Below are 13279 nucleotides of genomic sequence, written 5' to 3'. Positions count from 1 at the left end.
TTTCCTACCTGGCTATAACCTGTATGACCATAGGCAAAAGCAGCTTCTTTATTAACCAATGGTATCACAGCATACAGAAAGACCATCCCACAGCAGGGAGTGAGTACTCCCGCCAGTAGACATAACAAACATTCCATTGAACTAGAAACTCAGATTTCCTCCTGGCCACTTTGGAATTTTGATACCTTTAAGCCAACAGGTTAAGAAAGTGCCAGGAGGGATAATTGATCAAGATTACCAAGAGGAAATTGGATTACTTCTCCAAAATAAAGGAAGATTATGTCTGAAGGGCAGGAGATCCTTTGGGCATCTCTTGGTGTTACCATGTCTTGTTATTAAAAATAATACAAAACTATAATACCCCAATCTAGGCAGGATGAAAAAGAGCCTAGACACTTTAAGAATGGAGTTATAGGTTAGTCCTCCAGGAAAAGAACCAAGACCAGCTGAGGAGCTTTCAGAAACTGGAGGAAATACAGAATGTATAGTAGAGGAATGTTATTATAAATATCAGCTATGGCCATATAACCAGCTGTAAAAATCAGGATTATAACTGACATGATTATTTTTGTCATATTTTGTTAATTTATTCCTACAGATATTTATGCTTTCATTCCTTGATTTCTTTTTCATTTATATGACATTAACTGAGATAATATTAGTGGTTAACACAATTAAGTTATGAGATACTAAAAGGATGTCCCTAAGGGGATATTGGCTCATATTCTACAACATATAATGTGTTTGCAGTTGTACATAGGACAGTTATATCATGTTAGGGTGATTATGACCAGCTTACTGTCTTAATTTGAAAATTAAGCATGATGTAAGGAGATATGAATATTTTCCAACCTGGAAATTAGTGAACTTGTGATAGCCATCTTGATTGTCAACTTGACTACATCTGGAATTAACTAAATCCCAAGCAGCTAGATACAACTTTCAGGGATATTTTTCTTGATTGGGTTATTTGTAATGGGAAGACCCAGCTTAAATCCAGATCATTTGAGGTTGGAGGCCTCACCCTAAATCTGGGCCACATGTTCTGATGGCAGCTAGTATAAAGGACATGGAAGTAGAAAATTTTTATCCTTTGATAGTTAATTACAGCCTGTAAGTCACTGTGGCAAATCACATTTATACAGAGAGATTCATTTTATAAATTTGTTTTTTTCTAGAGAACCCTGACTAAGACACTCTGCAAGTAGAGTACTTATTCTTAACTACTGAGGCAACTCTCCAGCTGTCATACCCTTTCTGTACTTATTTAAATTCATAAATGTTATGATCATATTTTATATAGCATTACCATCTAATTTCTGTGTGTGTTGGATAGTTTTATGTTAAATTGACAAAGCTAAATTAATTTTTAAACAGGGGACCTCAACTGAAAAGTGACTCCTTTAGATTTACCTCTGGATAAGCCTGTCATTTTTTAAATTGAAGATTGAAGTTGGAAGGCCCAGGTCAATGTGGTGGTGCCACTCCTGGGCTGGTGGTAGTAGGTGCTACAAGAAAGCAAGCTGAGCAACAACATCCCTAATCATCAGGGAAATGCAAATCAAAACAACTCTGAGATACCATCTTATGCCTGTCAGAATGGCTAAGATCAAAAATACTGAAGACACTTTATGCTGGAGAGGATGTGGAACTAGGGGAACTCTCCTCCACTGCTGGTGGGAATGCAAGCTTGTACAACAACTTTGGAAATCAATATGGCGCTTTCTTAGAAAATTGGGAATCAACCTCCCCCAAGATCCAGCTATACCACTCCTGGGCATATACCCAAGAAATGCTCATCATACCACAAGAGCACTTGCTCAGCTATGTTCATATCAGCATTGTTTGTAATAGCCAAAACCTGGAAACAACCTAGATGCCCTTCAACTGAAGAATGGATAAATAAATTGTGGCACATATACACAATGGAATACTACTCAGCAGAGAAAAACAATGACATCATGAGGTTTGCAGGCAAATGGATGGATCTAGAAAAAATCATCCTGAGTGAGGTAACCCAGACTCAGAAAGACAAATATGGTATGTACTCACTCATAGGAAGATGCTAGATGTGGAACAAGGATGACTGGACTGCTACTCACATCACCAGTGAGGCTACCTGGAAAACGGGATTCCAAGAAAGACACGGAGAAATGGCTGAGATCTACATGAACAGCCTGGACATGAGTGGGAGCAATGAAGGGCGAGGGTCGAGGGAAAAAGAGCTGGAGATCCCAGCTGGATCAAGAAAAGAGAGGGAGAACAAGGAATAGGAGACCATGGTAAATGAAGACCACATGAAAAAAGGAAGAAACAAAGAGCTAAAGAGGCCCACAGAAATCCACAAAGATACCCCCACAAAAGACTGCTGGCAATGGTCGAGAGACAGCCGGGACTGACCTACTCTGGTGATGGGATGGCCAAACACCCTAATAGTTGTGCCATAAACCCCATCCAAGGACTGAGGAATCTGGATGCAGACATCCATAGCTAGGCCCCTGCTGGAGTGCTGGGAGTCTAATTAGTGAGAAAGAGGAGGGTGTATATGAGCGAGAATTTTTGAAACCAAGGTTGGATAAAGCACAGGGACAAATAACCAAATGAATGGAAACACATGAACTATGAACCAAAGGCTGAGGGGCCCCCAACTGGATCAGGCCCTCTGAATAGGTTAGACAGTTGATTGGCTTGATCTGTTTGGGAGGCATCTAACCAGTGGTACCAGGTCCTGGGCTCGTTGCATGAGTTAGCTGTTTGAAACCTGGGACTTATGCAGGGACGCTTGGCTCAATCTGGGAGGAGGAGACTGGACCTGCCTGGACTGAGTCTATCAGGTCGATCCCAGTCCTCGGAGGAGACCTTGATCTGGAGGAGGTGGGAATGGGAGGTGGGCTGGGGGGAAGGGGAGGGGGGAAGGAAGGGAGAGAACAAGGGAATCTGTAGCTATTATGTAAAACTGAAAAGTATTGTAAAATAAATAATAATAATTAAAAAAAGAAAGAAAAAAAGAAAATAAAAATAAGCTTAAATTAATAAAAATAAAGCAAATCAAATTGATTAAATATAAAAAAATCAAACACAATATGTGCTACTCCTACATGAGCTATTAATATACAAACATTTCATATTTATATATGTTTAAATATATATTTAATATACACAATTAAATATAGATAGATAGATGATAGATGATAGATAGATAGATAGATAGATAGATAGATAGATAGATAGATAGATAGATAGACAGACATGTGGCTAATAAGGACATTGGCCTGAAAATCACTGTTATTCTTTATAAATCGAAAATCCTTTAAAACTATACTCTTTAAAATAATAAAGTTTGAGCAAGCATAGATGTTGCATGAATCTTAAAAGTTCTGGCCAACTTCTCAGCTGGTCTTGTTTCCTCAGACTGGAAGCCTCTGTGTCCTCATCCCAATGGCTCTCAGCTGAACTGTGCTTCTAGAAGCCTGAAAGCTTAACCAGCCAAATGCTTCTAGTTCCTGGACCTCATGCCTTGTATATCTTTCTGCCTTCTACCATCACTCCCTGGAATCAAAGGCTCACACCTGGGATTAAAGGCATGTGTCACCATGCCTGGCTCTTTCCAATGTGGCCTTAAACTCACAGAAATCCAGATGGATTTCTACCACTGGAGTGCTAGGATTAAAGGTGTGAGTGCCACCATTTTCTAGCCTTTGTATCTAGTAGCTGTTCTGTCTCTGACCCCAGATAAGTTTATTAGGGTGCACAATATTTCGGGGAACACAATACCACCACACATACCTTTTAGAACATTAATGAAACAAGGAATAAATTTGTGCATTGGTGCTAAGGACATGCTTCAGTGAGTGAAGTCTTGCCACTTAAGTGTGAGGAACTGAGTTCATATCCCCAAATTCACATAAGGCTGGATGCAGTCACATGAGTCTATAATTTCACCATTTTTCTGAGGAGATGGAAGATAAATAACAGGAAATGCTCCAAAAACTCAGAGCCACCTAACCTGGCTTAGACAATGACAAAACAACAAGAAATGGAGTATTGAATAAGGTGGAAGGAGTGGCCCAACATCTGAGATTATCCACTGACCACCACATGTGCCATGGCATTTATTTACCCATACTCATGTGAACACGAACACATACTGACACGAAGTTTATTTAAAAGGGTAGCATTATTGCTTTCTGTAAAGTTCATGTGTTGGCAACGCAATACTAAAATCCATGTGTTGATGAGAGATGGAGCTGAGGCCTTTGGAGGGGACTTAAATATGATAATATGATATCATAAGGGTAGGGCCTAACTGGAATTGGTGGCTTTATGTGAAGAGGAAGAAAGAACCCAACATGCAAGCTTTCTCTCACCATATCATGCCATCCATTCTACTGTAACACAGCAAGACACCTGTCACCAGATCATTGGATTTATCTCAGCTAACACATTCCTCTTTCTAACTGCTACATAAATGCCAATGGACCCTTTTGCACACCTCACCTTTAAGCTCTAGGTTTCTTGGTCCTGTACATTTACTGGTATGATAGCTTTTTTAAAAATTTAAAAATAAATAAAACCCAGTATACTTCCTTTCTTTCTCACTAAACAAACAGGCCTAAGATCTGTACTTCTCTCTTGGGAGCACAGCTTGAATGTCCTTGTGTCCTCTGATCTACAGAGAACCCAGGAATGTTAAACATTCAAGATTGTATATACAAGGGGAAAGATGTAAAACCTGTTAATCTATCTAGAAAGCTGGGAATTGGAAGTGATTAACAGCCTGGTGATCTGTATTATTTATTGGACCAGACCATATCAAGTTCCTTCAACAAAGATTGAATGTAGCTAGTAATCTAAATGATCTTTATACCAAGGGGCTCCCCAACACCTACAACCAGGACTGGAAAAACCTAATAGTCTAAATGATCCTGATATTATCTGTATAGCCAGAGGCTCCCTCAAGCTTCCACAACCAGGACCAGAGGTGGCTCACTGCCCCAATGACCTTTACCCTATCTGTATGACTGAGACCAGGTCAGACCCTTACCCTAATCCCAACCCTAACCCTAACCCAAATCCTAAACCTAACTCTAACCCTTAAGCTAGTACAGGTAGCCTGTCTCTAGAACTCATCTTGGAAGAAATGACATATACCCTGAGTTGAGTTGCAACATAATTATGCTTCCTTGTATACTGGGGATTGTACTACACTGGGAAACTTCTTTCCAAATTATGCTGTGTTTAAATTTGTTGGGAATAAAGGACCTGGTATCTGACTCCCTGAAATCTTGATACAGTTTGATGAATGATAGGTCTCAACAACAGAATATTGTACACCCTCCAGAGGATAAATTGAAATACATAGAAACATATTTGTCACAACCTGGGGAGAGACTGCTATAATTATGTAAAGTGGCAACCACGGACTGTAAAATGTTCTACAATGCAAGTGCCATTTCCCTATAACAGTACATATAGTACCAGCTTAAGAACCTATGATCTATGGATTTTTATTCTAACAAAGAATCTTTAAGACCTGAGAGATATACCTCAGTTACAGAACATTTGTTTAGCACATGTACGTAAAACCTTCTAACTTTCATGTCCTTTTGTGTGGGTTACCAAATGAAGATTAAGGGTAGGTCTTCCCATCTCAAATGATCAAGATAGGTCTGCTGACCTCAAATAATCCAATCAAGAAACATTCCTCTTAGGTGTGTCCACCTGCTTGGATTTTAATTAATTTCAGATGTAGTCAAATTGACTACAAAGATTAGCCATTTTAATGTATATATGGTTTCAGACAGTATCAATTTGTATTGGACAGCCAATCAGGAGGCTCATCTCTAAGAGAAGTTATTTATCTCCCTCTCTGCAATCACTAGTTACTTGTAGTTCTCTGTATAAGGATGGGACACCCAAAGGATTTTTTCCCTATCGTGTTAGCAGGTCTATTTTTAATACCATTATTCCTGTCTTGTTTATCCATCCATTTCCAGGAAAGACTGTTTCATGGGAGAATTTCTAGTTTTCTGGCTCTTTTAAACTTTCCATCTCCTCTTCTGAGATGTTCCCTGAGCTATAGATGCAGAATATGTGTTGCATATGTATGTGTTGAGACTGAACTCCCCACAATCCACTGATACATATTTTTTCCAATGTGGTAATCTGTAATGGTCTACAATTGCTGTAGAGAAAAGCTTCTTTTATGAAGGTTCATAGCTGCACTTGCCTGTGGTATAAAAATTAGATTTAAAAAGCAGTTAAAGAATTACGTTTTTCTAGCAAAGTGTTGGTACTAGATTCTCTTCTAAGAGCCATGACCATGCTATTCATAGGTAGTTGGCTACTTTTACAATACCAGACATGATTTCCTTCTTGTTGAGTGAGTATGAAGTCCAATTAGACAGATGATAGTTACCACTGATATGTGAGTGCCACTATTGTACCTTTATGTACATCTTGCCATGTTGAACATGGTTGTGGTCCATAGGTATTACAGCTGAATAAGACTATAAATTGCTTCTTTGCCTTGGCAGCTTGCAAAATGTTTTCTGATACTATGGAAGCTGGACTATAGGTAGGTGGCTTTCAGTTTAGAACCAGCGGTAAGAATCTAATACCTCTGTCATTACTATACTGCATCTTCAATCACTGAGAGTATTGCAAGGGCAATAGCAACAGCCTATGTTGTTTTAGGTGTCATTTGGATTACCCTGACCAGTTAAGAGGAGATTTCTCTTGACTGATACTGGAGTTATTTATTAGTCTACAGTTCTTCAGCGAACCACTGCCAGCCCAAGTGGCATGACATTTTTCTAGGTACACATAAATGTATTGTGTATAATTTTATGTAAATATAAAATAATGTGATGCCTTGAGGCTTTCACAAACAACTTTGATGTCATTTGTCCCTCTTTCCACCTTCTACTGTATTGACTTTCCTCCCTCCTCCCCAGTTAGAGGCTCTCTCATTTCTTCTTTTCTTTTGTATATCCCTGTATCTTACTGTTCCCTCCATTACTTGATTGACTGTTTCCTTAGATTTATAGACACTTTTAGTTTTATGAAGTCCTGTTAGTCAACTTTGGCTTTAATTCTCAGGTAAATGAAATACTGTTCAGAATGTCATTTTCTAAACATATATCTTCCAGGGAACTGCTAATGTTTTCTTCTAGCTGTTTTAGCTTTTCATGTTTCAAATTGAGGGCTTTCATCCACTTGAATCCAATTTTTATGCAGGATGATAAATACAGATCTACTTTCATTCTTTAGCTTATAAATATCCAGTTTCCCCAGTACCATTTGTTGAAGATGCTGTCTTTTCCGTGGGGTATGTTTATCCTGTCTCTTTGTCAAATATTAGATGACTACAATTTTGTACACTCATGTGTGGATCTTTTATTTTACTCCATTGATCTTCCTTTCTGTCATTATGGGAATACCATATTTGGTATCTCTCAGTAGCACAGCCTTTCAAAATTACAAGGAGAAAATCAAGACAAGCTGTGTTTGAAGTTTTGATCTTAAAAATATCCTGAGATAATTAATTAAAGTGGATTGTTTAAGTCACTTAGTTTGTGATAATTAGCCTGCAACAGACCTATGTAATTCAAATACCATGTGGGAATTAAGAAAGAAACACAGGGAGGATAAATACAAAGACTGCTATATAACAACCACTTACAGTAGAAAATACATTAAGACAAATTAGAAGTTAATTTTATATTTTTTTTCAAGTCAATGGTTTCTTTTGGGTGGTCTAGATTAATATAATACAGTAAAAATATTATTAATCTAATATTAATATCATTTGTTAATTAATTTTGCTTATGTAATAATATAGAAAAACATATAACAATATTTTCTCAACGTTTTGCATGACAATAAAGCTTTAACAATGAGACAGTTATGATGATAAATTTCTTCTGTAAACATTTCAAGTGTGCTGACATACAAATAGTCTCTCTGTGTGTGCATGCGTGCATGTGTGTGTGTGTGTGTGTGTGTGTGTGTGTGTGTTTGTGTGTGTGTATGTGTGTGTGTGTTGAACCAGGGAGTTATCCCAGGAGCTGAAGTGTGCTAAGTAAGTGTTTTAACATTAAACAAAATCCACAACTAAAAATTTACGTTTTAATTTTTTAATGATTTGAATTTTAAAACCATTATCAGTAGTTCTTTGAATTTTGATTTATTATATTGAAAATACAAGTGGTAGCTCTCTGCTTTTAAAGAATAGTTTTAGAAAATTTATAATAAAAATTACTGAACTTCATAGTGGGTGGCATTACAGTAGGTAACAAATGTAGAGGCAGCATGAAGGGTAAAGGGCAAACCCACAATTATATTTACGCTTACAAAGAGCTAATAACATAAATACATTATATTTAGTATTAAGGATATATTCAAAGCTAAAATACTTTGAAATTTTAGATAGAAAATTTTATTTCATCAACATAGATTTTTACTTTTTTAAAGCAGGGTGTATCAAACTATACCCTGTGGTCTATGCCCACCTCATTTTTTTCTCATTCTATAGCCCTCAAGCTGAGAATTGCTTTTACATTTCTTAAATAGTTGGACAAAATGAAAAGAATGATATCTAACAATGTGAAAATTTTGTGATATTCAAATAATACAATAGAGGAACTGATACTGAAACAAGCCACATATGTTCATTTACATGCTATCGTATCTATTTAATGTTACAAGAAGAAAGATTAGATTTGAAGCAGTCTTTTTAATTTTGAGCCTGAAATGAAAAATAAATATAGTTTCTGCATCTTTTAAAGGAAAAGTTTACAGCCCTTTCACTGAAACATTTTGTATTTTCAAAAATCAACATTCACAAAGAATAGAAGTATATTTGCATGTATATACAATATGCTTATGTATGAATATCTGCCTCCATTTTATAAATTATTTAAAAATACATTTTACAATTGTTCAGTGGAGCACTGTGTCCCATAAATGCAGTATATGATTATTTCTACAGCTTTTCTCTATAACATCTTAAGGTACAGGCTTCAAGTTTAGGATTCTTTCTTTTTTCTTTATCCATTTTTTTCATGGGTGCTGCATATTCTGAGTTCACAAAGGCTCTAAGACATTCCCTACAGTTCTTAGCCTTGCATTGAACTGTCTAAATGTACTTCACACCATCTGGTTGATTTCTTTATAAAGGCCCTGCAGGGGTGAGGAGTTGTAAATAATTACTTGGCATTTTCAAAGGGTTACAAAAAAAAGATGGAACACCTATTAGCATTGCATGAGGGAGCAAAACCAATAGCATGATGACTTTATAAAGTGGAAACAGGCCCAAAAGAAAAATGCAGTGCCAATGGTACAAAGGTACAAAATATCAATGAAAGAGCTCGAAGAAACATAGAGGCATTGTGGCTGCCTTTGACATGTAAAAGTGAAGAAGTGAAAAACCACCAGGGAGAGATGAATTAATGTGTTTTTATTGCTGTAAACTTTTTGACAGAATGATTTGGAAACATTCTAAGGATTATCTGGTATTTATCATGTAAAAGTTCTTTAACATGTGGAATGTGGAATTTATTTATAATTTCACTTGTAGAACATTTAAACATAAAATACATTTTGCAGATAATATTTATATTTTTATACCCTATTATCCATGTACAATTTAAATTTTGCTAATATCTAATCTACATGATGAAAATATGAAGAAGTAATTATTTTTACTTTATTTTTATTTAGTTTAACATATATCAAGCCAGACTTAAATAGGGGAAAAATAAGCACGAATCCCTATCATTCACAGACATAAGAAATAAATTCTCAGTAAATCATTTTCATTAATATGTAAACAAATAATAAATTATACTGTGTATACTTAAGGTGTACAACATGATGTGATGGGATATTTCAATCGAATCTATGCATTTTTAAAAGGAATACTTACAGAATTTTCATACAACTACTTATTAATATTCTTATGAATAATTATGGGAACAAAATATGGCCGAGGTTATCATTACAGAATGATATTATGGTCATGCTGAGCTACAGAGAATTATTTTAATCTTTTCTACCTCAACAAGGTCTTCCCAATTCCCTTATCAAGGAAGGTATGTTAAAAGGTAGAATATTTTTTTCTTTTCCAATGAGGCTTTGTCCTAAACCACAAAATCGTACACAGATTTTATAATCTTCTGGTTTAGAGGAACAAGTATTTACAGCCCAGAAATGAAGCACATTGAATAGACTTCTGATTTGCTTAGTCCACAATCAAATGTATTTTTTTAGCCAGGAATCATGGTACATACTTGTAGTTGTAGCATGTGGGAGGCAGTGTGAGGCAGGAGGATGTCAAGCATGAGGCCAGAATGGGCTAATATAGAAGGCTGTATCTCAAAACAGGTAAGGTTTTATTTACTGTTTCAATTAAACCAAATACTGTACTAAATTTTCATAAAAAATCCTGTCCTTCAGACCTCATTTAATTAAATAAGAAAAGATATGCAAATGGAAAAAAGATAATGGCCAAGATAAGGGCAAACAATACAGATTGGGAGAAAGTGATTGTGACAAAGAGCAAAATAGAGTTAAAGACCCTTTAAGCTCTTGGAATTGACTCACTAGATGAAGATCCTAACCCTTTATTGAGGAAAAAGAAATTTGAATTAGGGTGACTAATAGTGATTTACTAAATGGGAATTAGCCATTTATTACTAACATGGATTATTTTTATTGTTTTTATTTTTAACTGACAAGTAGTGATTATATATTGACATGGAGAATTATGTGTACCATGTAGAATGGTGAAATTGAGCTAATGGATATATGTACTGCTTCACATCCTTAATTTTCTGATGAGAACACCTAAGCTTTGTACTCACCAATTTTCAAGAATTGAATATATTGTTTTGTAGAGTATGTATTTTGAATTTGGTTCTGTAAAACTGAGACAGTGTTTCCTATGACCAACTATTTACTGTTTCCTCTACCAGCCTTCTTAATTCCCAGTCTACTCTCTGCTTTTACGCTATAAATAGTTTTAGATCACAAAAAAAAAATGAGATCATGCAGTATTTGCTTTTCTATATCTGGCTTGTTGTTTTTAACATAATTTTTTTACAGGCATGCAGGTTATTGCAAAAAATAGAATTCTAGTCCTTTCATGGTTGAAATAATATCCATTTTGCACATATAAACATTTGTTTATTTATATATTAAAAGCAAAGATTGTTTTCATATCCTGACTATAAATATTACTATAGTAAAATTGAAATACATCTATGTCTTTAATATATTGATATAATTCCACCTGGATATGTTCACAGTAGTGTGACTTTGGGATCTTATCACAGTTCTGTTTTAAATGTTTTTTTTCCTTGTAAAATCCTCATAAATTTTTCTATATTAAAGTGTTAGTTTACATTCCCAGCAAAGGTTTCATTTCTCTTTATCTTCACTAATAAACTCATCTTTTGATTATAGCCAATAGATTTTTAAGCCATTTATTTTAATATTTGGAAATTCCTTTTATTGATGCAAGTTCTACTTCTATTTCTTTTTTATCTTCCTCTCAATGACTGTTCTTCAAAGCTCTGTTCTCTGTATATATATATATATATATATATATATATATATATATATATATGTAAAATCCTTGTAATAGTTTTTCATAAAACTACTAATATTGAAAAATATCCTTTATTACATCATGCAGAAAACTTAATGACTACTTCGTTACCCAAAACAAATTCTCAGATTTGGCAAAAAATAATCTGTAGACCAATTAGGCACTGGGCTTTTATGATACTGCATTTTTTAAAAGGAAACTACTAGTTTACCTTTTGTTCTTGAGAGAAACACTATCTTGGGAAGAAAAGAACTATATTCTGAACTCTCATACTATATTCCAAGGCTTTTTGATATATAAAATTCATTAAAAAGATAATTAAGATGAGAATGATGTAAGGAGATAGAAAACCATGAGTACTTATCTTGCAAGCATGTTAAAATAAATTCTCTTTATAGTTTTAAAACTTAATTTTTATATTCATTGAATTCATTTTTATGGATTTTGTAATATCATTTTTCATAGATACTTGATATTGTTAAGTATACCTTATTTTGGTAACAATGTACTATCCTATAGTACTTATAATTATTAAAATTGTAAGGCATCTTCTATCAGCAAACTTTTACTAGCACTTAGGCTTGGACACTGTGTCAGAACGATTAGAAGTTTGAAACTATCTGAGATGATACAGGTGTTCAAGGCTAAGATTAACTGTATAAATAGGTTTCTTTGTTTCAATAAGCAAAGGGATGGGCATAAACCTCAGTGACAGGGTGTTTCACTGCCATGAAAATCCTCAGTGTCAGGATGCTTCACTGGCATGACAATGCCCCAACTTTAACTGCTAAAACTACAAAAAAATTTAATTTTAGAATTTTCAAAATAACTTATTCCTATCAAAAACTACACTGGATAAAAATACTTTATATACATATTTTTGGGTCTATATCTGAATTTTTATGTAGAAAAGATAAAATGGAATTACCATAAATAATGGTAAAATAATAAAGGATAGAAATGGAGTAAAAAAGATTAAACATGGTAAAAACCGTGATGGCAGGGTGGGGAGAGAATATGTGGAAAATTAGCTAACATTTCTTTTGGAAATGTCATTTGGAAACCTAATATTGTGGAAGCTTCCTAAAAATATACACAAATAAAATAAGTTTATATTTGGGGGAGGGTTATATACTCCAAGTAGACATCATGTTACCAAATAAAAACTTTAGTACCAAGAATGGGTTATTTGGCCACTGGGGCTTCAAACACCCAGTAAATATTAAAGGATGTTGCCAAAGCTGTTAATTACCCACCAGAACTTAAGTGTAAGATCTTATTGTGGAAGACACTGCACTTGAATAATAGAACATGAAGAAAACTTGGTATTATTCACCTGGAATCTTCATCCTGACTGGCCATCATTTACAACATTGGGAAGTGCCAGGCATTCTACTGGAGAACAGTCATCATCAGTATCACCCATATATGAACCCTATAAGCTATAATAATGACTTACATGGCAAGTTATGGCCATTCGTGCAACAGTGTCACAAATATGAGAGTAACCAGCAACTATTTGTTATTGGACTTAAGAACTATTCCATAATATAGAATCCAGACCTGAGAATGTCAATGAGGCTAGATAGATCATAGGCCTGAGGGGGAAACATACAATTATTCTGCTAGATGGACTTAGCACTAAAACAACTCCTCCTAACATATTAC

The sequence above is a fragment of the Peromyscus maniculatus genome, chromosome X (assembly GCF_049852395.1).
Source record: "Peromyscus maniculatus bairdii isolate BWxNUB_F1_BW_parent chromosome X, HU_Pman_BW_mat_3.1, whole genome shotgun sequence".
In the NCBI taxonomy this organism is placed as follows: domain Eukaryota; kingdom Metazoa; phylum Chordata; class Mammalia; order Rodentia; family Cricetidae; genus Peromyscus; species Peromyscus maniculatus.
This window is presented reverse-complemented; position numbering follows the sequence as displayed.